The 23,729-nt window shown below is 42.6% G+C and overlaps 1 protein-coding gene across 1 annotated transcript in view; it reads right to left on the reverse strand.

Annotated features, from left to right (window-relative positions):
* The window catches only part of LOC120568386 (NACHT, LRR and PYD domains-containing protein 12-like), a 251,224-nt gene that overhangs the window by 173,581 nt on the left and 53,914 nt on the right, over positions 1 to 23,729 (reverse strand). The window lies entirely within an intron of this gene.

Consider the following 23,729-nt stretch of genomic DNA (forward strand, 5'->3'; position numbering starts at 1 on the left):
GATATGCAGCTTGTTGAAAAATGGCTCCAATATTTACTTTGGTGATTACGGGTGAAAGAAACGCCATAATCTGTGTTCACGTTCACTTCTCCGTTGGAATCAATCCACTCAGGACCTGCCGCCAGTCTCCTAAAGAGGCACACAGACAGGAAATAACTTTCGAGTTGGGGTAAACCGTCTCTTACTTTAGTATAATGTTTGCTTCAGAAAGCTGCTCTCCATTGGTTTAGATGGGTTTGCTTCCAGCTGGCAGCCAATCAGGGTGTCAGCCTGCAGAGTGAACAGCAGGAGGAAGCAGATCCACAAATACAGAAATATTCAACATGGAGAGAAACACTGAAGACTAAAGATCAAAAGTGGCACATTAAAAATTAGTTGCAGATGTTTGCGTCCTCTGCAGCAGTTTAAACTTTTAAATACATAAATAAAGGAAATTATGAGATGGCTTTCTGTCTGGCTCATTGAGCTTTTAATCTCATCTGATGTCTGTATTAAAAACAGTGTAGCAAGAAAAATGATTTACAGTTTGGGTTTAATCTGAGGATTGTTAAAATGAGATGATGTTTCTGTGATTCTGTAAAGAAAGGCTTGTTAAATCACTTTTATTCTGATTATAATGAATGTAATAAGTTGAACGTTTTTGATTCAGTAATGAAGAGAAAGAAATATAAAGTGATCATTTCTCTGCTGTTTGTTCACAGTGTATGAATATTGTGAGAGCCATTTAGGTTTATGTTTATTATTTGTTGCTGTTAAACCTCCCGCCACCAGGGGTAGCCAGGGCACTGTCCATTTGGCTGGGCCAGAGGTGATTTAATCAATGTCCACTGGGCAGCACAGGTGGTGGCAGGAGAAGGGAGCAAACAGTTTTTGACCGTGCAATATGGTATGAGAAGGAAAGTGGAATTAATGTGTTTGAGTTTTGATGTTTACACATATAAATGGACTCTATGTATGGGAAACTGCCTAAGTGTAAAAATAAATGCTTACTGGCGATGTTTGACATTGGCTCACATAGTCCACCGGCGTCTTAAATAGTTAAATTATCCACCCAGCAATTGTAGTGGACGTTTTTGAGTAGCAAAGGGTCCCTACAAATATGTTAAAGGGAGAGCCCCACCCTATAATAAAATGATAATTACTGTATATCAGTCTGATCAGCAGTGTGTTGTATTTTATTCACATCACAAGAAAATCAAACATTTACTGACGATTCTGTTTTTTATGAAAATATGTCCCGGCAGCTATATGGACTATAGTTCAAGCCATTTAAAAATCTGTACATAATTTAGGAAAAACATGATAGTTTTCAAGTAAAAACTGCATGGCTTATCATAAAGGTGTGCGTGTCTGTAATGGGGAGACTCTTGGGTACTCATAAAACCCATTTTCTTCACATATCTGGAGGTCAGAGGTCAATGGACCCCTTTGAAAATGGCCATGGTTTCTTTTCTCTACAAAATGTAGCCTAACTTTGGAGCATTATTTAGCTCCCTGTAACCCCCACAACCTACCAGGCGTGCTTGGTTTGAATGGAATCCTAAGATAGTCTCGTTTCATATGATAACAATATATTTATTATAAAGAAAAGCAGATTTTCGGCGGGTTGGTGTGGATACTGGTGGCGTGCACGCTGGTGCTTCCGGCAAACCCCCAGGCCTGGGTCATGTTTGTGTCCCTCTTCTGCTTCATCATGACTTTCATCTGGATGGTGGTGTTCGCCTGCGATGGCCATCACAACAGCAGCAGCTGGGTGGCAGCAGTAAGGCTCTCGCTCCTTCACTTCCTCCACTCATTTCCTCTCTATTATGCTACTTCATATTTACTATTATACATATTATATTTTGTTATATATACTATGTATAGGTTGTACATTTTATTCTACATTTGTATATACTGTACATGTTCCTTACATTCCTCTAAGTATATATTTTCAGTAGGTGTTCTGGAATTTGTATCTATTTTTTTGGATCTTATTTCTAGTATATTTGTTGTATTTTCTGTTTGTGAGGTGCGGAGGTGACGTTTTCAAAGTTGTTTATTTCCAGTATCGAAGGGATTTTTGAGAACGGCAACACACAGGAGGAGGAAGAAAAGGGGTAAAGCCTGACATCCTTTTGCCGCTTTTATAGACCCATAAGGTGCTTTTTGTTTCGCTGTTTTGTGCTTTTTTTTACATGTTTGGCACATTGTCTGATGCTTGTTTGTTTTTGTTTCTCAAAGCGAATGGATATTGAAAACGGCAACATACCGAGAGCGGAGGAGGAGGGACGATATCAGGCAACTATCCTGGAAATGTATGTACGTTGATCCAGCCTAAAGATAATCCAACTCAAACCTGAAGCTCTACACAAAAAAAACATTTTGAACCCAATGGGATAAAATCTTTTTTCAAAACATGACATTTTCAGCATGAAGCTTGCTAGCTCGGGTTTTGTTGTTCTTGCTTCCCGGGATCAAACAGACTTTCACAGCTGCAACACACATTGCCAGTTCCTGCGATTATCCTGGAAATTAATTGTCGATAGGATTAGGTACCAAACTCTCTACTTTCTTAGTTACTGACCAAATTACGTCGGTACTACAGAGGACCGATACACATTAAATCAAACAGTGCCAAATTTTGGTACCCATGAGAGCGGGCCTCCGATACACACGCATATGCAGAGCTGTGGTGTGGACGGAGAGAAAAAAGTAATCTTAGTTAAAGTCACAGTGAGTCACGGCAACGCCGGTAAAGCGGTTGCAAGTGTGGTTACACTTTTCAAATCACCACGCTGACAGCGATTATAATGGCGAGGCAAAAGCTGTCGCTGTACGGTTAACATTAGACTTCCTCTGAGACAGGCAGGCACAACAGTGTTCACTATGCCCTGGTGACTGACTGACAGGCTGAGATTGTAAGGCACACACACTCACACAGACTGCTGTGTGTGTGAGTGTGTGTCTTTGTGTGTGTGTGTCTGTGGGTTAGGGTTTGTGTGTGTGTGTTGTGTGTATGTGTTTGTGTGTGTGTGTGTGTGGGGGAGTGTGTGTGTCTGTGTATGTGTATGTGTGTGAATGTGTCTGTGTGTGTGTTAAACACATGCACACACACACACAGACACACACAAACTTACACACACTCACACAGGCACGCACACAGAAAAACACACACAGACACACATACACACATGCACACGCACACACAGACACACAGACACACACACACAAAGATACACACACTCACAGACACACACAAACACACTCACATACAGCAGACTATGTGAGTGTGTTTTATGGCGTGTGTGTGTACGCATACACACACAAACAGACACACACACAGACAAACACACACAGAAAAAACACACACACACACACACACACATAGACACACAATGGCACACACTCACACACACAGACTCACACACACACATACACATACATACACAGACACACACAACCACTTTATGTCTTTAAAAACTGTTTCCCTAGCTATTGCACACTTCTGCAACTAACGATTGTTTTTACATTATATTCGTGGTGGATTAATGTGTGGATTATTTTCTGGATGAATGGATTAGATGTTTGGTGTCTAAAATGTCAGAAAATGGTGAAAAAAATGTGGATCAGTGTTTCCCAAAGTCCAAGATGACGTCCTCAAATGTCTTGTTTTGTCCACAACTCAAAGATATTCAGTTTACTGTCCCAGAGGAAAGACAAAACTAGAACATATTCATATTCAACAAGCTGACATCACATAGGCTACATAAAAAATGACTCAAACTGATTAATGGATTTAAAAATGGTTGCCGTTTAATGCATTGCAGGGAAGAGAGTAGTGGAGGAATGACAGAGGTTTATGTGGAAAAAATAACTGTGTATTTGTGTCGGAGTTTGATCTTCCCAAGTGTCCTGACCTAAATAGCAAAATTCTTCTTAAATGTGAATACCAAAATTGGGTCACATATTCTACAGAATACCATCTTTGATACTGAAGAAGTTGCATGTCTTTAGCTGCATTTTAGAAGAAGGTCATGAACCCAGATTTTCAATGAAACTTGGCCTACTAAATGGGGTTCCGACTTAAATGGCAGAAGTCTTGTCATGGCAAATACTGTGCTGTGCCCATCCATCCATCCATCCTGGTATTATCAGTTGGGGAAGGACATTTGGGATAAATTTGGCCCTTTATGATTTTTAGCCTTCCCTAAGATAACAGGACATTTGGAATGCTTTTTAATAGGGCATTTTGGTCCTTTCACGGTGTCCTGATCCAAAACTGCAAAAGTCTGCCCATGTTTCCCAAAGTACACCAGTTCGTCCCACAGACAGATGGGAGGAATTCTGACATCATGGGGGCACACATTTGTGTTCCCGATTGTCCGCCGGGCGCCGCCCTTTGGAAATGGGCCAAAAGAAAAGAAAAAAAAGGCCTTTTTGTTTTCTTCCGAAGTGTCCTGTAAGTATTTATGGGGATTCAATTTCCCTGAAAGATTTCATGACTTAAGCGTTTTGGTACAACACTTTGTGTTCAGACCGTCAGAATACATCAAACGCTTTGATTGTTTTTCTTGTGTAGCATAAAGAGACTACATCTGCATGTTAAACACTGTCAATAAATGAAGCTTAAACCATATACAGCTTAAAACAGTTTAAAGTCTAAATAATTACATATCAGACCCTGGATCACTTCCCAGTCAGTATGGACCGGAGGAACGATTCCAGCCACCAACTATCAGCATACATGTAAGGTCATGAGTAAACCACCAGGAGGCACTGCTGTTATGTCTATTACAGCGAGAGTTCAGCAATTCATTCTTTTGTCCTTTTACAGGACACCATAGGTTTCCAGTTTGGTGCATGTAGGTCGTTTTTCAAACTGTATTTTCCACTACTCCATAAAGGTAAGCAGCTTAACTGGCGCGGGTGGCCTAAATTATTGAAAATATCCATTTAAAACCACCTGTTAAGTTAATTTGTTCACACATTGAATTTATTTAAGCATCAATCTACAGTTTGTGGTGAAAAGCAATGCAAATTAGATTAATTTATTTACTGATGTAAAAGTGTTTTAGTACTGAAGCATCAGTATTAAAGTTGACTTAATACTTTATTTAATAATTCATAAACAATGTATTATTTTTAGTGCTGTCAATCGATTAAAAAATGTAATCAAATTAATTACATACTCTGTGATTAATTAATCAAAATTAATCGCATAAATAATTAACGGTGCCTGAACCAATACTTTTTAAGAAAGTAAAAAGAAAAGAAAAAGAAGGGTACTAAACAACAGTCGGTGACATTAAAGAAGGGCTTGTTTATTGCTAAGGCCATATGGTCAAAATTAAATGATTTGATAATAATCTATAACAATAACAATAACTTATTTCACTAGTAAATTGCTGTTGAACGACAAAAAACAACCACCAGATGGGGAAAAGGACATTTACAATAACTTCAAATGCACCACGAGGCTGTAGTTTACCAGTTTCATTGAACGCACCGTCTGTTTTTGTTTTTCCCGACAGCAGCTGCAGATTGTTAGCCTAGAAATGTAGACGCACCCTAGTGGCAGCTGGCTGGTCAAGCTAGCAGATTGTTACATACCGGTGTTGAATCCTCTACAGTAAAACACAGTCAAACTTTACACCGTGTTAGCGCTGTCAGCATTTTAACAGCGTTTAATCCAGCTACTAGCTAGCGGTAGGCTAACGTTAGCTGCTGTCGAGTAGTAGTAGTAGGGCAGTGGTTCTCAAACTTTTTCGGGTCATTCCCCACTTTGGACAAGGGTGAATTTTCAAGCCCCACCTCGCCCTCCTTATCGCCCCAACACACTGCTAATGAAATACGCAACGGCTTAAAATTTTCCAATTTATTGAAGAAACAACTATCTACATCAAATAACAGCAAGTTCAAAAATAAAGAAAATAAAAGTGCAGCTGTGTCAAAATTTGTATCAAGTTCAAAAATAGAAAATAAATAAAAGTGCCACTTTGCAATCTGTTAAAACAAGAAAAGAAGAGAAATCCATTTGGCAAGACAGGTCTATTCTCCTTGTATTAGTGGCTGCCTGTTTTGCATTGCACAATTTCGGGGGTGATCTGTCTAATAAGCGGGCAAAACACAGCATTTATAGTCACACACACACACACACACACACACACACTGTCAAACTCTGAGGAGAGGACAGAGGAGAGGAAAAACAGCTCTGAAAACAAAACAAAAGCAGGAAAATGAGTCGGAAGCACAGCAGCATTTGGAATCATCTTAATGATGTAGACAATGTTAAAGCACAGTGTAGAATTTGCCAAAACCAAATCTCATATAAAGCCGGTTCTACGCACAACCTACACCGCATATGCGAACTGTGCACCTAACTGTGAAGCTAGCGGAGCTTCGAGAAACTAGCGGTTGCGCTTAGTGACGGTGGTGGAGCGACTGGAGCCAGCACCTCACGTGGAGATGTATCCACTCAGTCAAGTAGGCCTAATCCGCGACCAACAGCAACGCAGTCTTCATTTCATTTCATTTAATAATTTAATTAGAATTGTTTTTCACACCTATCCTAGTCAAAACATTAATTTTTTAAAGAGCCGTTTGTGAGCCAAAAGAGCCGGCTCTTTTCAGTGAGCTGAGTCAAACGAGCCGGCTCACCAAAAGAGCCGGAATGCCCATCACTAGTATCCAACGGTAAATTCAGAGGGTGAAAAATACAAATTGGAATTATTTTCCAGATTGATTCACGGGTAAATCCATGGGCGTCAGTTTGGTTTGAAATGTGCCGGGACAGAGACGCATTTGGAAGTACATTTCCAGAAGTGCTGGGTACAATGACGCATACTTTTTTTCTCTTTCGCACAGGTCACGTTTGAAAGATGCTATCCTGTAGCTTACTAATGAATAAAAACGTGGTTTAATGTACGTAAACAATGATCAATGATAACCAAACTAAACTGGTTAAAACTGGCTAAAAACTGGTTAAAACTGTCAAAAAATTGAACCCAAAGTCCTATTATTATGGACGTTATCTGACATCTGACGCGTTTCTTCTTCACATTTTCAGCAGGGCAGCAGAGCGGCTGTGGGTTGACTCGAACAGTTCTCATGGGCTTTATAAGTCCTAACATGAAGAAGCTTAATGTGGTTTAATGTACCTAAACAACGATCAACCATCACCACATTTCTGGTTCGATTTTTTGACAGTTTTCAGTGGTTATGAGGAGCAATATGAAAAGATTGTGTGGTAATCATTGATCAGTGATCAATGATTACCACACAAGCTTACAAGCTTTTCCCTGGCCATAGACGTCAATGAAGAAGAAAATGTTAATCAAGATAACTTATAATCGTTGGATTTCGGTTTAGTTCTTTTGACAGGCTTAAGTGTTCATTACAAGATATGGCCATGATAAATTTGGTGATCATTGATCGTTGTTGAGGTAGGCCTACATTAAACTACGTTAAGCTTTTCAACGTTAAGCAGAATGTTCCGACAGGCAGCGTTGTGAACAGATGCGTGAGCCAGCACAGCAGCAGAGCGGCTGTGGGGATAGAGGTTGCTGTGGATTTTTGACATTTTGGCAGAATTATATGTAGGCTATTAGTAATAAAGTATTAGTAAAGTATTTTATTCCAGACGCCAGCTTTTATTTTGAAAAGTAGAAGCGCGGGGACGGCACCCGGGCCGGGATGGCATGAGACGGTCGGCATGACATGGGAGCGGCTAGGCTGCAGCCATACAGTCTTGGTCTAGTGGAGGTCTTGCTCCAGATTCCGGAGATTGGATCTCATTTGCGGGGCATCAAGGAGCCGCTATCAATATGCGGGAGACCCCCGAACTTCCGGGAACAGTTGGGATTTCTGGATAAAGATATAAAATCATAAAAACGAAATTTCCTCCCGTTTTAGCGCCGCCACCTGTCAGGTCTCTATTCCCCACCAGTGGGGGGCCATACACTTTGAGAACCGCTGGTGTAGGGTGACCAGACGTCCCGTTTTGACCGGACAGTCCCGATTTTTAATTGCTTGTCCCGAGTCCGACAAAAGCCTGTCGCTAAAATGTCCCGTTTACACCAGGAGCGGCGGCCCGCCGATTTTGCCGCGTTTCAGCCCCAAATGTTATGAGTGTAGCCCGAATGTAACTTTGTCCAGTTTATTTTTCCGAGGCGAAAGAACGGGCAGCTACGTGCTGGTCCGACCATGCTGTATATGTTGCTTATCACCTAGCAAACCGTCTCTGCGGAGGAAAGCTGTGAAAGGGGTGATCGTTTTTCATACAGGGATGCCATCAACACAAAGTTTAGGGCGCAATACTACTGATTTAGTTTGAAGTTAACGGACGTGACATTTCCAGTCACGGTTCAGACTCAAACACACCGGAGCTCTGAAGCAGACCTGTGGGTCGCGTAGTGTCCTCTCTATGCTCAGCTGTGGACATGCTGCGGCAGATGTGTTGGCGTTTGTGCTCCGTGGTATTTCTGTAGTTTCGGTTTCCACCTCGCATGTAGAGCAGCGGTACGCCACTTCCCTAGCTAAACTATTTGTCTCATTCAGAGACCAGAGACCCAAAACGGGGCTCTGTGTCTGTCAGAAGGTCTGAGATCTACCGTATCAGCAGAGCAATCAGCGCAATACACAGCAGACTATGGTGCAGGTAGATTATTTTCTGAAATATAGCAGGGTGTGATTCTTCCGGATAAATCCGAATTCCGCTTTTCCAACCTGAAAATGAGACTCTCGGAATCATGCAAATCCGCAAAAAAGTTTTGGGAAGGTGGGAGGTGGGCGCGCGATAGCACTGGTAAACATAATGACCGGGCGCGCATTAGCAGGCATTGGTCAGGGGATAAGACCTGAACAAATCAGGTTACGTTACCTTGCGTAAGACGGCGCCTGGCCAATAATAGTGATTGAAGGGCGGGTCTTAGGAATCGTAATTTCACCATGAATTTCACAGCCGGGAAAAAAAGCATAGACAGTATGGGAAAAAGCGCAACGATGTGTTGGGCCCGTGGGTGAAGCTAACAGAAGCTAGCTGGCGTTAGCTGACAGCCGACAGCTGACCAGGTGTCTCAAAGCTACCAGGTGATCGGACGGAGACAGGGAGTACGTGGACTTGAAAGAGTCCGGCTCGTAATGCGGCCGACGAAGGTCCAGTCGGGAGTTTGGATGGAGAGTCCACTGAAGTCCACTGTGGTCTGAAGGGATAATCCTCGCTAGATCACTATCTTGAGGTAAACGTTAGTCGGGAGGTTGACAGCTAACGTTAGCCTGCTGAAGCTAACGGTTGATCGACGGTGAGTAACGTGTAACGCTACACAGGCTGGCAGCAGCACAGAGTCCGGACTTGATAAGTTACAGCAGGGGATAGAAAGGTGTTGAGAATGACCAACAACTAATCTAAAACTCGCCGATTGTGAAGCGGCGTTCCAACATAATTTCTTTTGAAGTGGTAAATAGCTCCATGTTTCTGAGTATCCTCAAGTATGGGCTTTTAATCCTTGTGTTGTCCTCGGGTCAAATTTGACCATTTTGAAAAAGTTTTTTATATCTGAAATATGGGTTTCAACCAAATTGCGGGAAAATTAACATGGATGCATGGATATGTTTTATGGGTTCCATACAACGTTATATGCAGGTACAATTAATGATAACTTTAATTAAATTTTGGTTTGTTATATACAATTTTATAGTATTTGGGAAAAAAAAAAGTTTAAATGGTTTTAAAACCGTATCCTGACTAAACTTTAACATACACCAGTCTGTGATCCAATCAACATCCTCTGATCTTAACTGTTAGTCAAAATAATTAATAATTTCTGCTTTTATACCTAAAACAAAATAGGTATAATATCATATACATTCGGTTTATTGACCATGAATAAAGAAAGCTTTGAAAGCTTTTTGACAAAAACCTTTTAAAAAAAAAATTGCCAAAAAGCATTGCAAAAGTGACAAACAAGCCAGAAATCTTTTTATTATGTGGTGCTAATGACATTTTTCCCTCAGGTATTTGGAGAAACCAACAAAAATCTGTAATTCTCTAATAATAGCGTTTTAGCCAGGGTTAAAGTGTGTGTGTGTGTGTGTGTGTGTGTGTGTGTGTGTGTGTGTGTGTGTGTGTGTGGTGTCTTGTAGTAAAGAGAAAGATTGGGAGAAGGAAGTGTGTGTGAGGTGGACCTGGTCACCACAGACCCAAATCTTGTCAGCTGTTGCTACTCGTCATATGCTGCAGTCTCTTCATGTGGCACATTATGTTTGGCACATTGTATGGGTCACTTCTTATATCATAACAAGGTAATACAGTGTGTAATCAAGTGATGACTGATTAACAGTAATGCAAATGCTAAATGCCCTGATAATACCTGTTGATACTACAACAATGGAAAGTATAGGCTCTTAACCTTGCAGTTTTGCACATATCCTGTAAGACTCAATTTCTCCATTGCTTTGCACAAAATTCTCCAGAAAGTGCCATTTGATGGTTTATTTTTCAAAACTTTTCCCGGGGCATACCCCGGACCCCCTTAAGGTGAGCCCCCACAGAACAAATGGCAATTTTACTTCTGTTCTTTAGTTAGGTCTTTATTAGCTGTTGCAACATAAACAACATAAAGTGTAATTGTATTTGCTAAATCACCCATCAAAACGGTACTATTACTGGGTGCACTGTATATTTTCCTGCTTTTTTGTCCTTAGCCAATCACATGCCTGAATATAGCTTGTGACTTTATTCTTGTAATAGCCTATTATCACTTTATTTTTCTCAAAATATCACAACTCCTCCAATCACACAGAGAACACATACTGTGTTTATATACTTTGAATGTGCACAATGGTTTTGGACAAGAGCAGTAAATCTTGCTCAAACATCTGAAATACTACAGTCCAGGGCTTTATTAATAAATTAAAATGAATGAATGTATCATTGAGGTGAATAATTGTCATATGCACATTAAGGAGGTTACTTAACCAACAAAAGACTTAAAACAGGAGGTAAGAGTAAATGATGCCTATAGGCTACATGTGTGCTGACTCAGATATAATTAGAAAAGTCCATCCAAAGGAGAATAAATAGTTGAAAGCAATACAGAATGCCTGACAGCCTTACTGCAATATATTCCATTATGTTTTTTATATTTGGATTGTAATCGGTTTCTCTTTAAATAAAGATATTTGCTGCATACATTGATTCAGAAAAGGTAGAAATAGGTGCCCAAAAATTCACCAGAATGCAGGAAATTAAGTGTTTAATGCTCCAAATTTTCAATGAATCATTTTAATTACTTTGCTGTTATTGGAATAAATAACACTTCAAAAATCTTTTTAAGAAAAAATCTCAACAAAAATCTCACACTAAACTGGAAAAAAGGCTGTCACTGCAATTTTGTTAATTTCACAGGAAAAAACACTTATTATTAGACGAGGAGCCTAGGATCAAAATAATGAAGTTATTGTCTGTGTCTGACCTGGGCTGGCATACGTTCACGCGAAAAGCGTGGGCGTACACAAACACACTACGGTCACGCGCAAAGTGTACGTTTTAGCTCCAGGAAATCTGGTCACCCTAGTATAGTGTTAACTTAGCGTCCCGTGCAGCGGTGTTTGTGTTGCCTGTATCGTCCGTCTCAGAGCATCAGAGAGAAGAGCAGATATATCAGTGGCACCAGATTTCGGGTAGCCAGGGTTAGCAGGAAGAAGTAACAAGTAGCTAAATGTTCCAATCAATGATCCATGCAGCACATTCTCGTCTCCCTCCTTCATTTTACAGTCGAATGGTGGCTAGAACGGCTCCGGGTCAAAGGTCAATATAGAATGGATTAATCTGCGTTATTTTTTCTCAGATTAATTAATCAAAATTAACGCGTTATTTTGACAGCCCTAATTATTTTCAACTTTAGATTGTGTTGTGGATTTAATTCTAAGAAAGAAAGTGTATTTTGCTCTACTCCATAAAGGATGCTGAAGCCAGCATTCACTGTGAGACAATAAAAACCAGATAAAGGTCTCAGCCACAATCCTGAAGCCAGGGTCCAGTTCTTGTGTCTCTCAGCTCTACCCCCCCCAACACATCAGACACACAACAGAGTCCCAGAGCAGTGTAGAGAACATCTCCAGGTTCCAGGCGCCCACAGGAAGTGGCTTACAAATATATATTTATATATTAAGACTTGGAAAATGTAAAATGATCCTTACAACTCAGGCACCAAAACAAAGATTGTTGTGGTTATGTAATTAATATTAATAAAGAGACAGTTTGACTGTAGATGTATGTCAGATATCCGTTGGAGTTAGTTTCATGCCACCACTCTCTGTTGATGCAGATTGTACGGTGGCCCAGACGGTTCAAGAGAAATGCAAAAGCCACAACACAAATATAACGGAAATGAGTGACAACAGAAGTGAGCGTCCACATTAGTGTTGACCCTGCTTAAATTTAATTTGAGGTTTTGAATAATTTATTACGACTGGTTCTGATTTCTGACTTCCACATTAGCAGGTAAAGGGGACATATCATGAAACTCTCACTTTGTCAGTGTGTGTTTACATTTAGGTATGTGGAGTAACCGACCGACCCACAAACTGGAAAAGTTTTTCCAGTCAGTTGGCTGATTATGTCCCTTCCAATGTCACATGTAGATTCATCAATGCACCACCATTTACATTCAGTTATCGCGTTGGGGTCAGAAGTCAAGGGACCCCATTAAAAAAAGGCTATGCCAGTTTTTGTCAGATCCTTTACTGCAGTAAAAAGTACCAATACCACACTGTAAAATACTCTGTTGCAGTAAAAGTCCTGCAGTGTACATGGAAAATCAGGAAAATGTAATTAAAGTATTAAAACATTTTAGAAAGTGTAAAGGATCCAACCAGTTGTGTGTTTAATGGTCTCATCATCTCAGCTGGACTTAGATTGTCGGCTAGTTTACTTTAGAATCAAACATCAGATTTATAAACTGTGTTATGAAATGTGTTTGTGTGCGCAGAAATCTTAATGTGTAAAGTAACTAGTAACCAAAGCTGTAACAGATGAATGTAGTGGAGTAACTAAAGTAACTAGTAACTAAAGCTGGAACAGATGAATGTAGAGGAGTAACTAAAGTAACTAGTAACCAAAGCTGTAACAGATTAATGTAGCGGAGTAACTAAAGTAACTAGTAACTAAAGCTGGAACAGATGAATGTAGCGGAGTAACTAAAGTAACTAGTAACTAAAGCTGGAACAGATGAATGTAGCGGAGTAACTAAAGTAACTAGTAACTAAAGCCGTAACAGATGAATGTAGTGGAGTAACTAAAGTAACTAGTAACTAAAGTTGTAACAGATGAATGTAGAGGAGTAACTAAAGTAACTAGTAACTAAAGCTGGAACAGATGAATGTAGCGGAGTAACTAAAGTAACTAGTAACTAAAGTAACTATCCATTTTCCGCTAGAAAGTCAATTGTTGACATCAACAAAGGTCAGTTTAAAAGATTTTAATCAGATTTTGAGAGACTCTAGTCACCTCATCCCGCTCCCCATTTCGGGTGAGTCCCGACGGCCCTGCTGCCGACCGAACAGGTCAGGTCGGCGCAATGAACGCCGACAGCCCCCCAGACGGACGACGCACGGACACACCGAACAGACGCGAGTCGCCGACCTCGCCAGCAACGTTTTTGTTGTTACGTCACAGGGTGTATAGCTCAGCTGTGTGGCCGAGGCTATTCGTACCGGGGTGCAAATAGACACTCCGTTTAAAGTTAAACCATGATGTCATCCAAAGATCTTCAACAGGGGTACACCAAAGTATTGGTAGTTTTTATTTTAATTAAAATGTTTATTCAACATATTCTTAGCAAATATAAATCAGCCTATTAGTGAAGAAAAACAACATTAAAGTTAGAATAAGTGGCCCATAGGTAAGGTAGTCATCCACAGATCCAGTTCATAAGGATTCACTGTGCTACGTCGTATGTTTAACATTAAAATATGATTTATAAAATCATGCATACAGTTATTATTTAAATGGCTTAGTATTATATGCATTAAAGAAGGTATGTATAAAGGCTTTAGGCCACCCTACACGTTATTGTAGGCCCAGTTTAATATGTAACTTTATTTGATATAATGTATGTAGTAGGGGGTCCCTGCCCCGTCTCTCTTTCAGTTAAGGGGTCTGTGGCTTAAAAATGTAGAAGAGCTTTTAATCTGATTTAAACATGAATGCTTGTTGGTCAGCCTTTGAGAAACATGGCAATGAGAATGAATTATTTCCTCTCTGTTGAGCTCAGTCTGAAGCTGACAGGAAACAATAGTTGAGACTATGATTATTAACAGAGACACAGCTAACACAACCAAACTGGTCTGATCAGGGGAACCAGCACACTTGCGGCCACACACACACACACACACACACACACACACACACACACACACACACACACACAGTCACACACACTCAGCTAACCCGACCAACCGGTTCTGATCAGGTGAACCAGCACGCCTGGGTCACATGTTAGACACCGCATACACCGTCTCTGTTGTCTCAAACGCCTCTTGATCAAACAGATAGGCCTTCATTTGAATCAACACAGCTGTCATACAGCGGCCATGTTGGGACTCAAACTGCAGATGACTTTCTGGAGCCTCAGCACTGAGACACAGATATGTAGAAAACATCTGAGAGAAAAGAATGACTAAGATTATGTTTTTTCTTTTATTGACAGAATACAGTTGAGATCAGGGGCGTGCTCAGACAGGAAAAAGGAGGAACTGGAGGTTTTGGAGTTAGCCCTATACCTCTCTACATAAAATAATAACTAATTCACAACGCTATGCACAGCACAGATACAGCTACATAGATACTGTGCATCTATGATTGATTGAAAGTTTTTAATAAGTTATTAGCCTACTCCAACTTCTGATAAAATACATCAGAGAGAGAGACAAAGAGAGAGAGAGAAAGAGAGGTAAACCAGGTCTGTTTTCTTTCTGTCTCTAACTTTCACATCTCAGATTATTTTCTCTCCCTCTATACCACATCGTGATCAAACTCAAGGCCCGAGGGCCTTGAGTTTAGGTTCACAATAAATTTAGGTTCACACTAAATTTAGAGCACCTAGTTTTTGACCCTTTTACAAAGTTTTTGGTGCTTTTTTTCTTATGACGTTTTTGTTGCTTTTTTGACGCCTTTCCAGCCGGTTTATTCAGTTTTTTTTGTTTTGATGTTCTACTCAATGTTTTGCCACTTTTTCGGAAGTTTTTGGCGCTTTACGATGTTTTTGGCACTTTCTCAGACAATTTGGATGCTTTTTGCGGCCTTTTTCCAACTTTTTATGCCATTTGTCGATGGCTGAGGAACTTTTGGGGGCTTTATGAGGCCCAAAATTTAAGTGAGAAGACTACAGTACATGAGACATGCAATAATACAGTCAAAATATTTGACTTTTTTTTTAAAATAACAGGATGTCAATAAACTCTACATGTCTGGCCCTGGATGCGGAGTCTCTTGTTCCAGTCTGGCCCTCTGGGAAACTGAGTTTGACACCTCTGCTCTAGACCAAAAGGCCAAAGTGTGTTTTTAATGCTGGATGTTGTTATCTTCTGTAATGACTGGAGTTATCTGACTGTTTCTGCCTCCTGTTCTAGTTTGACTCAGACAGTCTGCTGTCCAGCTTGTGGAGATGGTTTGGGTAAAGTGCTCCATCTATTTTTATTTAACCAGGTTAGTCTCATTGAGATATAAAATCTCTTTTTCAAGAGAGACCTGGCCAAGATAGCAGAACAACTTATTTACATATTAAAACAATTTACAATCACAAAACAAAGACAAAAGAGGCAAAGACAACTCAAGTGCATTTCAATTATTTAAAATGCCATTAGTTAAAACATTTGCACGTGTGGATGGACTCATGTTCTATAGTTTTAATGTGGCGATGCGAATGGGATAGATGACACTCAGGGATTTTAAGATTTCCGACAATGACACTTGGGGATAGGCCTAAGACCTTTAGGTTCGTTCCACTCAATAGGCAAAACACGTGGTTCCCAGTTTACAAAAAATATTTTATTTAATAAAATGTATATAGATATATATTAACATAAAATGTAGCATTCATCACAAATAAGAAAAAGGGACAACCTAATCAGGGGCTGAGGCCTACTGGTGGGAAGAGCAGGAGAAGGGGAAGGAGAATATAAAACTAAATTAAAGAAAAAGGGTTCACCCAGAGTGAGATGACCAAATCCAAGGAAACACGGCACACAAGAAGGAAGACCACCACCACCCATCCACCTGCAGCACCACCAGCCTACAGCCACTGGGAAGGGACGACAAAAAAAAAAAAAGGTTACAACAAAATTAATTAACCCCAGAATGTACAACAAAACACACAACCTAAAACAGGAAATAATTCACAAAATCAGCTTAAAACAAGTTATGTAATCCAAACAATAAGTAAAGAAAACAATGTATTCAATTGATAATAAAGTAAAACAAAGTAATACAAACTAAAGGATTAACTCCTCAATCATTCGGCTAAAATCAAAGAACCACACAGGTCAAAAGTCTGGTGTTGGTAATCGACCATGCAAGCCAAAGGCCAGCGACCCAGTAGCCAAGCAGTAGACACACTGTAGTTCGCGGCAGAAACAAAGCCGTATATTTAGCAGCAGAGAGTAGGCTGTGTAGTTAGCGGCAGAGACAGCTGTACATTTAGTAGCAGAGACAAAAATCAGCTGGTGGTAAAGTCACCTGAATCACCACCTGTAGACTTCGACCAGCTGATGAGCGTTCCCTGTCAATAAACATAAAATTAGCATGGCTAAGCTACATTAATCAAGGCTTTTGGGGGCTAGATTTAAGGTAGCATACCTGTTTTCAAAGTCATACCTGCACAGGGAGAGGGAGGGAGAGAAAGACCCACACGGCAGCGGACATCTACCTGTGACCACACTAGCATTAGCTACAGGATAGCATTTGGTTTAACACAGAGAGAGCGAGAGAACGGACACTTACCATCGCTTGAGAGAACCAAAGAATAAAACGGAGCACGGAGCGCACTTATACTGCGCCCTAGGTAAGCAGGCAGAATTAACTGCAGCAAGACAACCCTATTTCTATGCTGCTACATTAACATAAACCTTGAAATCATTTAAGGAAATTAGACACTAGTTTGAGTGTCATTCCAAGTAGAAGGTGCAGCAAACATCAAAGCCTTTTTGAACAACTCTGTCTGGGCTTGAGGTACATTCAATGAGATAGTGTTCTGGGACCGTAAACCATAAGTACTTTGTAAAAGAAAGAAATTCAGATATGTAACATGGGAGCCTGGCTAAAATGCCTTTATATATGAACATATAAAGGTGAGCAAGCCGCGCGATTTGACAGAGAGGGCAAATTCACGGCAGTAAAGTGTATGAGTGATGGGTCTGCAATTTGAAATCAACCTTATAGCTCCATGATACACAGCATCTAACATATGAAGACATTTGATGGGGCATTCATGTACAACAGATCACCATAATCAATAATAGAGAGAAATGTGGTAGAAAAAGTAAAACAAGATTTGTTCCTAAAGAAAAAGCCTAGCTTCAATTTCAACTTTTACTAGGTTCTGTATATGAAGCTTAAAGGGGTGATAGAATGATTATATAGGGTATTTCACACTGTTCCTTATGGTCTCCTAATGGGGTATGTAACATTAGTTGGGCTGAAAATGGCCTGGTTGATATTTTATTGGCCCTTATGCATCCCTGTGTTTTGGCCCTATTTGTAACAAGAGCTTTTCTTCCAAATATGGTATGGTCATGAATATTTAGATGAGCTGCGCGCTGATTGGTTGAGCCTTAGCCCCGTACACACACATAGAGACGCGCGCTGATTGGTTGAGCGACTCGCCATACACACGCATTAGAGGTCGTGTGCTGATTGGTTGAGCGAATCTCCAATACACAGACATTAGAAACGCGACAGAATCTCATATTCCAGACACTGCAATGTTTCCTTACCAAATTCACTTCTGAGACTTTTTTATGCGAGAAATCAACGATATAAAGCTCAAATATGGGCCGTTTTACGAAAATGGATGGCTAATTGCAAATTTGGTAAAACTGTGTGTCGGAGTTCAGCTGCCTGTGTTAGGGCTCGCCGCCTGGCCTGCCTTCCTCCACAGACCCCGGCTTGCTGTGAGCTCGATTGAGCTCCGGAACGGCTGCTGCAGCCCACAGCACCTCATACCCGCGCAAAGTCACCGTTTGGGCTGGTGGACTACTACCAAACGCCGCTGCCCTGACAAAGCGCCAGGGCCTGCATCTCCTCTCTTCCTGCTAGCTAAATGGCCCGTGTGTGAGAGCGCGGTCAGCGAGCTTGTTACACCAGCAATCTCTTACCAAATGTTACACACATGTCACGCCACTTAGCTATACAACATATAACTATATGTTTTATAAAGCTAACAACGGTGTCCGATTTCAAGTTAATGAATATTTGTGAGCTGTACGGGTTTTAGTTGGCTGCAACTGTCCCTCCAATCCTATGTGTACAGATTGCGGCTAGTTAGCTTCATTTTTGTCGTAATTTGAGTATATTTACAGTTTGAATTTCCGTCCACACTTATACAACATCTAACTATATGTTTTATAAAGCTAACAACGGTGTCCGATTTCAAGTTAATGAATATTTGTGAATTCCAGAGGAATTCTAAGAGGAGGCTAGCTAGCTCTCATTGATAGAGCTCCATCCAGCCGCAGGCTCTATCAATGAGACTCATGGACAAGCGGCGTTTATTTTCCCAATCGTTTGTTTAAATAACTCAACACATTATAATTACACACATTATAAGATTAACTAGAATCTGTGGTAAGAGAATGCTGGCGTAACAAGCTCGCTGACCGGCGCTTTCACTCACACACACCGGGCATTTAGCTAGCTAGCAGGAAGAGGGGAGTTGCAGGCCCTGGAGCTCTGTCAGAGCAGCGGCGGTTGGTAGTAGTCCACCAGCCCAAACGGTGACTTTGCGCGGTATGAGGTGCTGTGGGCTTGCAGACACGTGCGAGCTCAATCGGGCTCACAGCAAGCCGGGTGTTACACCGGGGTCTGTGGAGGAAGGCAGGCCAGGCGTGCAGGCAGCAACACAGGCAGCACCAGCCTCTGAAGTCCCAACACAGTCGGACAAAATTCTGCAATTAGACATCAATTTTCGGTAAAACGGCCCATATTTGACCTCTAAGTAGTTGATTTCTCGCATAAAAAATTCTCAGAAGTGAATTTAATGGTAAAATAGCATATGAACAATGTATACATTTTCTGAGATCTCGCGACCTAGATTCAGAAGACTAACTGATCTCAGGTCAGTTGTGGCGCCTATGTAAATGTTGGGGCGTGACCGTTCTCTTAATACAACCATGGGCTGACAAAGGTTCCGGTTTTGGGAGGTTGACGTCAACTTCCAGCTTTGTTGGGATTCGCCGTTTTCAGCGGCAGTTTCAAAATATGAAATTTTCATAGTAAAAGGGTGTCAATGGGATTTTGAGCTTCTATGTATGTCCTATTTACCCACCGAACTGTCGTAATAAATAAAGTGTCATCTGCATAAAAATGGACACAGTTTATATAAATAATGAATAAAAGTGGCCCCAGAATGGAGCCCCGGGGGAACCCCTTTACAGATTATACATATTCTGACGTTAGGCCTTCAAATTGTGTAGCTTGAGTCCTATCAGCGAGTCAGTTGATAAACCAGCCCACAGAGTGCTTAGACATACCTATACTGATCAGTCTCTGAACTAGTATGCTATGGTCAACAGTGTCAAATGCTTTGGACAGATCAATGAACAGTAGGGTTGAGCATCGGAGAACCCATTCCTAATCGAAATCGTTTCAAAAATTACGATTCCATCCGAATCGTTTCTTTATTGGAATCGTTTGGAATCGTTTGGAGGATTTGGTTTCAAATCTGAACATAGGGTCCAAATTTAATATGCAGTATTTTGGTTTCGGTAGCAGCCAGGCGCTTGTTGTGTTGCAGCCATGCAGCACAGTAAGCGGAGCTCTAGTGTGGCTTTATTTTGCTTTGTAAAAGCTGTAAAACTGCAACCCACCTATGAATCAAAATAAAACGTTCCTCTTATTTGTGAAATAAGCATCTAACCCGTTTCAACTCCACCACTCAAAGAATCGGAATCGAGAATCGATAAGAAAACCCGGAATTGAAAGGAAGAATCGAATTGGAATCAGAATCGTTAAAATCCAAACGATGCCCATCCCTAATGAACAGAGACACACAGTGTTTCTTATCATCAAGTGTTTTGACTATATAATTAATTACTTTTATAGCAGCAGTGGTAGTGCTGTGTTTTTTTCCTGAAACCAGATTGATGCTTAGATAAAATTGACTGAGCATTTAAGTACTCTTTCACTTAATTACTAACCAAGGAATCCAACACTTTGGCCAATGCTGAAAGTTTGGAAATGGGTCTGTAAATATTAGGCAAGGTTGGGTCAGCTCCTTTCAAAAGTGGTAAAAAAATAAGCAGACTTCCATACCTTGGGGATTGTGTTTGTGACCAGTGAAAGATTAAAACGATGAGTCAGAGGTTCAGCTAGGATATCTGCAGCTAATTTCAAGAAGAAAGGTTCTAAGTCATCGGGGCGCAGGTTTTCGAGGATTCAATTGTTTCAGGGCTTTATGAACATCAGCAACAGAGATGGAGCTAAGACTGAAAGTGTTGTCATCAGTAATAAAGATATCATTTACAGGCTCCAAAACCATAGGGGCAACAGAGTCAAACAAGAACCCAGATGACATGAAATGCTCATTAAAACAATTTAACATTTCTACTTTGTCAGATATAGTCACACCATTCTTAACCACAGACAACAGAAAACCTGTTGGTTTAGTAGATGCAGATAACGACTTAATAGTTTTCCAGAATATTTTTATATTCTCTGTGGTTTTAGATTGGTAAAATTCAGCTTTAGCTTTTCTGAAGAGTGAAGTGAAAATGTTTCGCAACTGTCTGAAAACAAGCCAGTCAGCATCAGAATCTGATCTCCTTGCTTTTGCCCAGGCTACATTTCTGTCGTGGATCAAATTAGAAATCTCAGAGGTAAACCAGGGATTGTCCCGGCCGTTAATTCTAAATTTATGAATAGGTGCATGTCTGTTAAGTTAGAATATCAAGAAAACTGTTCTGATAGAAGGTCAGGGCTAATTCCACATCATCAATCAGGGCAATTCTACTCCAGTGAAAATAAAATAAATCATATAAAAAACCCTGCTCAAACATTTTCATATTCCACCTTTCATCAATATAACTTGGGCACCTTCGTGTCTCTAACAGCAGCAATCACACAACGATCACTCACATCATTAGCAAAAACACCTATTGCAGAGTACTTAAAAGGGGCATTGGTCAGGATTAAATCAATGAGTGATGATTTCTCCGGACATTTAGGATTTAGCCGAGTTTAATTGAGTCAAATTTAAATTGTCACACTGCTCTTTAAAAGCATCTGATATCAGCCTTAGCCAGTCCCAGTTCAGATCACCAACACCAATAGTGTCATTACAAATAATGTGACTTGAGAAAATTTATAGTGTAGATGAAGAGTCATTTGATGCAGACAGAGTTCTATAACAACCAACCACCCTGGTATAGTGGTCTTTGGAGACTTCAAGGTTTAAGGCCAAAACCTCAAATTGTTTACTCACCGATTTTGAAAGCACTAAACTAGAGTTGAATTTGCATTTGATATAAATAGCAACACCTGTTAGGTGTAGCAGGGAGGAGTAGGGAATGGCGGACCCAAAATGCAGAGGCAGGCAGGCAGGCAGGAGAATGTAGAGGTGGAGGGTTTAATAGTCCATAAAAAACAAGAGCAAAAACCGGACACCGGAGACGGACAGGAACACACAAACACAAACACAAACAATGATCTGACACTGGACAAGGGGAACACCAAGACTAAATACACAGACTAATGAGATAACACAAGACAGGTGACACAAGGGCTGGGAAACAGGTGAAACACATTAGGCAGGGCAGAGCAATCAACAAAAGGAGGGAAACACAAGACAGGAAGTAAAGTGGACAAGACAAGACAGAAAACCAGAGACTTCAAAATAAAACAGGAAACAGAGCACAAAATAGACCACCAAAATAAGACAAGACACCAAAACCATAACAGTAACCCCCCAAGGGACAGATCCCAGATGTCCAAAAAACAAGAAAGGAGCAAAAGACAAACCAGGGAGGGAGGAGGGGCCCGGAGGAGGGACGCACCCAAAAAGTCAAACCAAATCAACCCCGAGGGGCGCGGGAAGGCACTGGAGACACTGGGGCAAGGGAAAACAGAGAGAGGCCAGAGGGAAAAGAGAGTCCCGGGGCACGGAGAACAGGGAGTCCAGGAGCACAGGGAACAGAGAGTCCCGGGGGCACGGGGAAACACAGAGCACTGGGGGCACAGGGGCCACAGAGAAGGCAGAATCCCACAGGCGACCGGGCGACGAAGGCAGGATGCTTCCGGGCCGGGCGCGGCAGGCAGAACCCCTCAGACGGCCGGGCGAAGGGCCATACCCCTCTGGCGGCCGTCGGGCGGGCGGCATACCCTCAGGAGGCCGGGCGGGCGGGCGATATCCCTCTGGAGGCCGGGCGGGGGGAGAGTCCCCTCTGGAGGCCGTCGGCGGGGCGAACCCCTAGGAGACCGGCGGCGAAGGCGATCATCCTCAGGAGGCCGGGCGGGCGGCGATATCCCTCTGAGGCCGTCCGGGCGGACGAGAGTTCCCTCTGGAGGCCGGGCGCGGGCGATACCCCTCTGGAGGCCGTCGGGCGAAGGAGATATCCCTCTGGAGGCCGGGCGGGCGGCGATACACCTCTGGAGGCCGGCGGGCGGCGAGATACCCCTCTGGAGGCCGTCGTGGGCGATACCCTCTGGAGGCCGGGCGGGCGAAGGCGATATCCCTCAGGAGGCCGGGCGGGGCGGAAGGCGATATCCCTGGGAGGCCGGGCGAGGGGAGAGTCCCCTCTGGAGGCCGGCGGCGAAGGCGACACCCTTCCGGAGGCCGGCGGCGAAGGAGATATCCCTCTGGGGGCCGTCGGCGAAGGCGATATCCCTCTGGAGGCCGGCGGCGAAGGAGATACCCCTCTGGAGGCCGTCGCGGGCGGCGATACCCTCTGGAGGCCGGGCGGCGAGCGGCGCTATCCCTCAGGAGGCCGGGCGGGCGGGAGAGTCCCCTCTGGAGGCCGGCGGCGAAGGCGATACCCCTCTGGAGGCCGGGCGGGCGGCGATATCCCTCAGAAGGCCGGCGGCGAAGGCGATATCCCTCAGGAGGCCGGCGGCGAAGGAGAGTCCCCTCTGGCGGCCGGCGGCGAAGGCCATACCCCTCTGGAGGCCGTCGGCGAAGGAGAGTCCCCTCTGGAGGCCATGGCGGGGCTGACCCCTCTGGAGGCCATGGCGGGGCTGATCCCTCTGGAGGCCATGGCGGGGCTGATCCCTCTGGAGGCCATGGCGGTCCTGGGAACCGTGTCGGCAGGACCTCCACAGTCCCCTTAGAGGGCGTATGGCCCCCCCCCAAAATTTTCCTGGGGAGGCTCCCCGGGATGATGTCCAGGACAGGCAATGAGGGCTTAGAACTGGGCTGTACCGGCGATGAGGGCTTTGAACCGGGCTGTACCGGGGGCGGCAGGGCGCCGAACCGGGCTGTACCGGCGAAGAGCCGGGCTGTACCGGCGAAGGGGGCGGCCGAGCCGGGCTGTACCGGGCG

The sequence above is a fragment of the Perca fluviatilis genome, chromosome 1 (genome assembly GCF_010015445.1).
Source record: "Perca fluviatilis chromosome 1, GENO_Pfluv_1.0, whole genome shotgun sequence".
Lineage (NCBI taxonomy): Eukaryota > Metazoa > Chordata > Actinopteri > Perciformes > Percidae > Perca > Perca fluviatilis.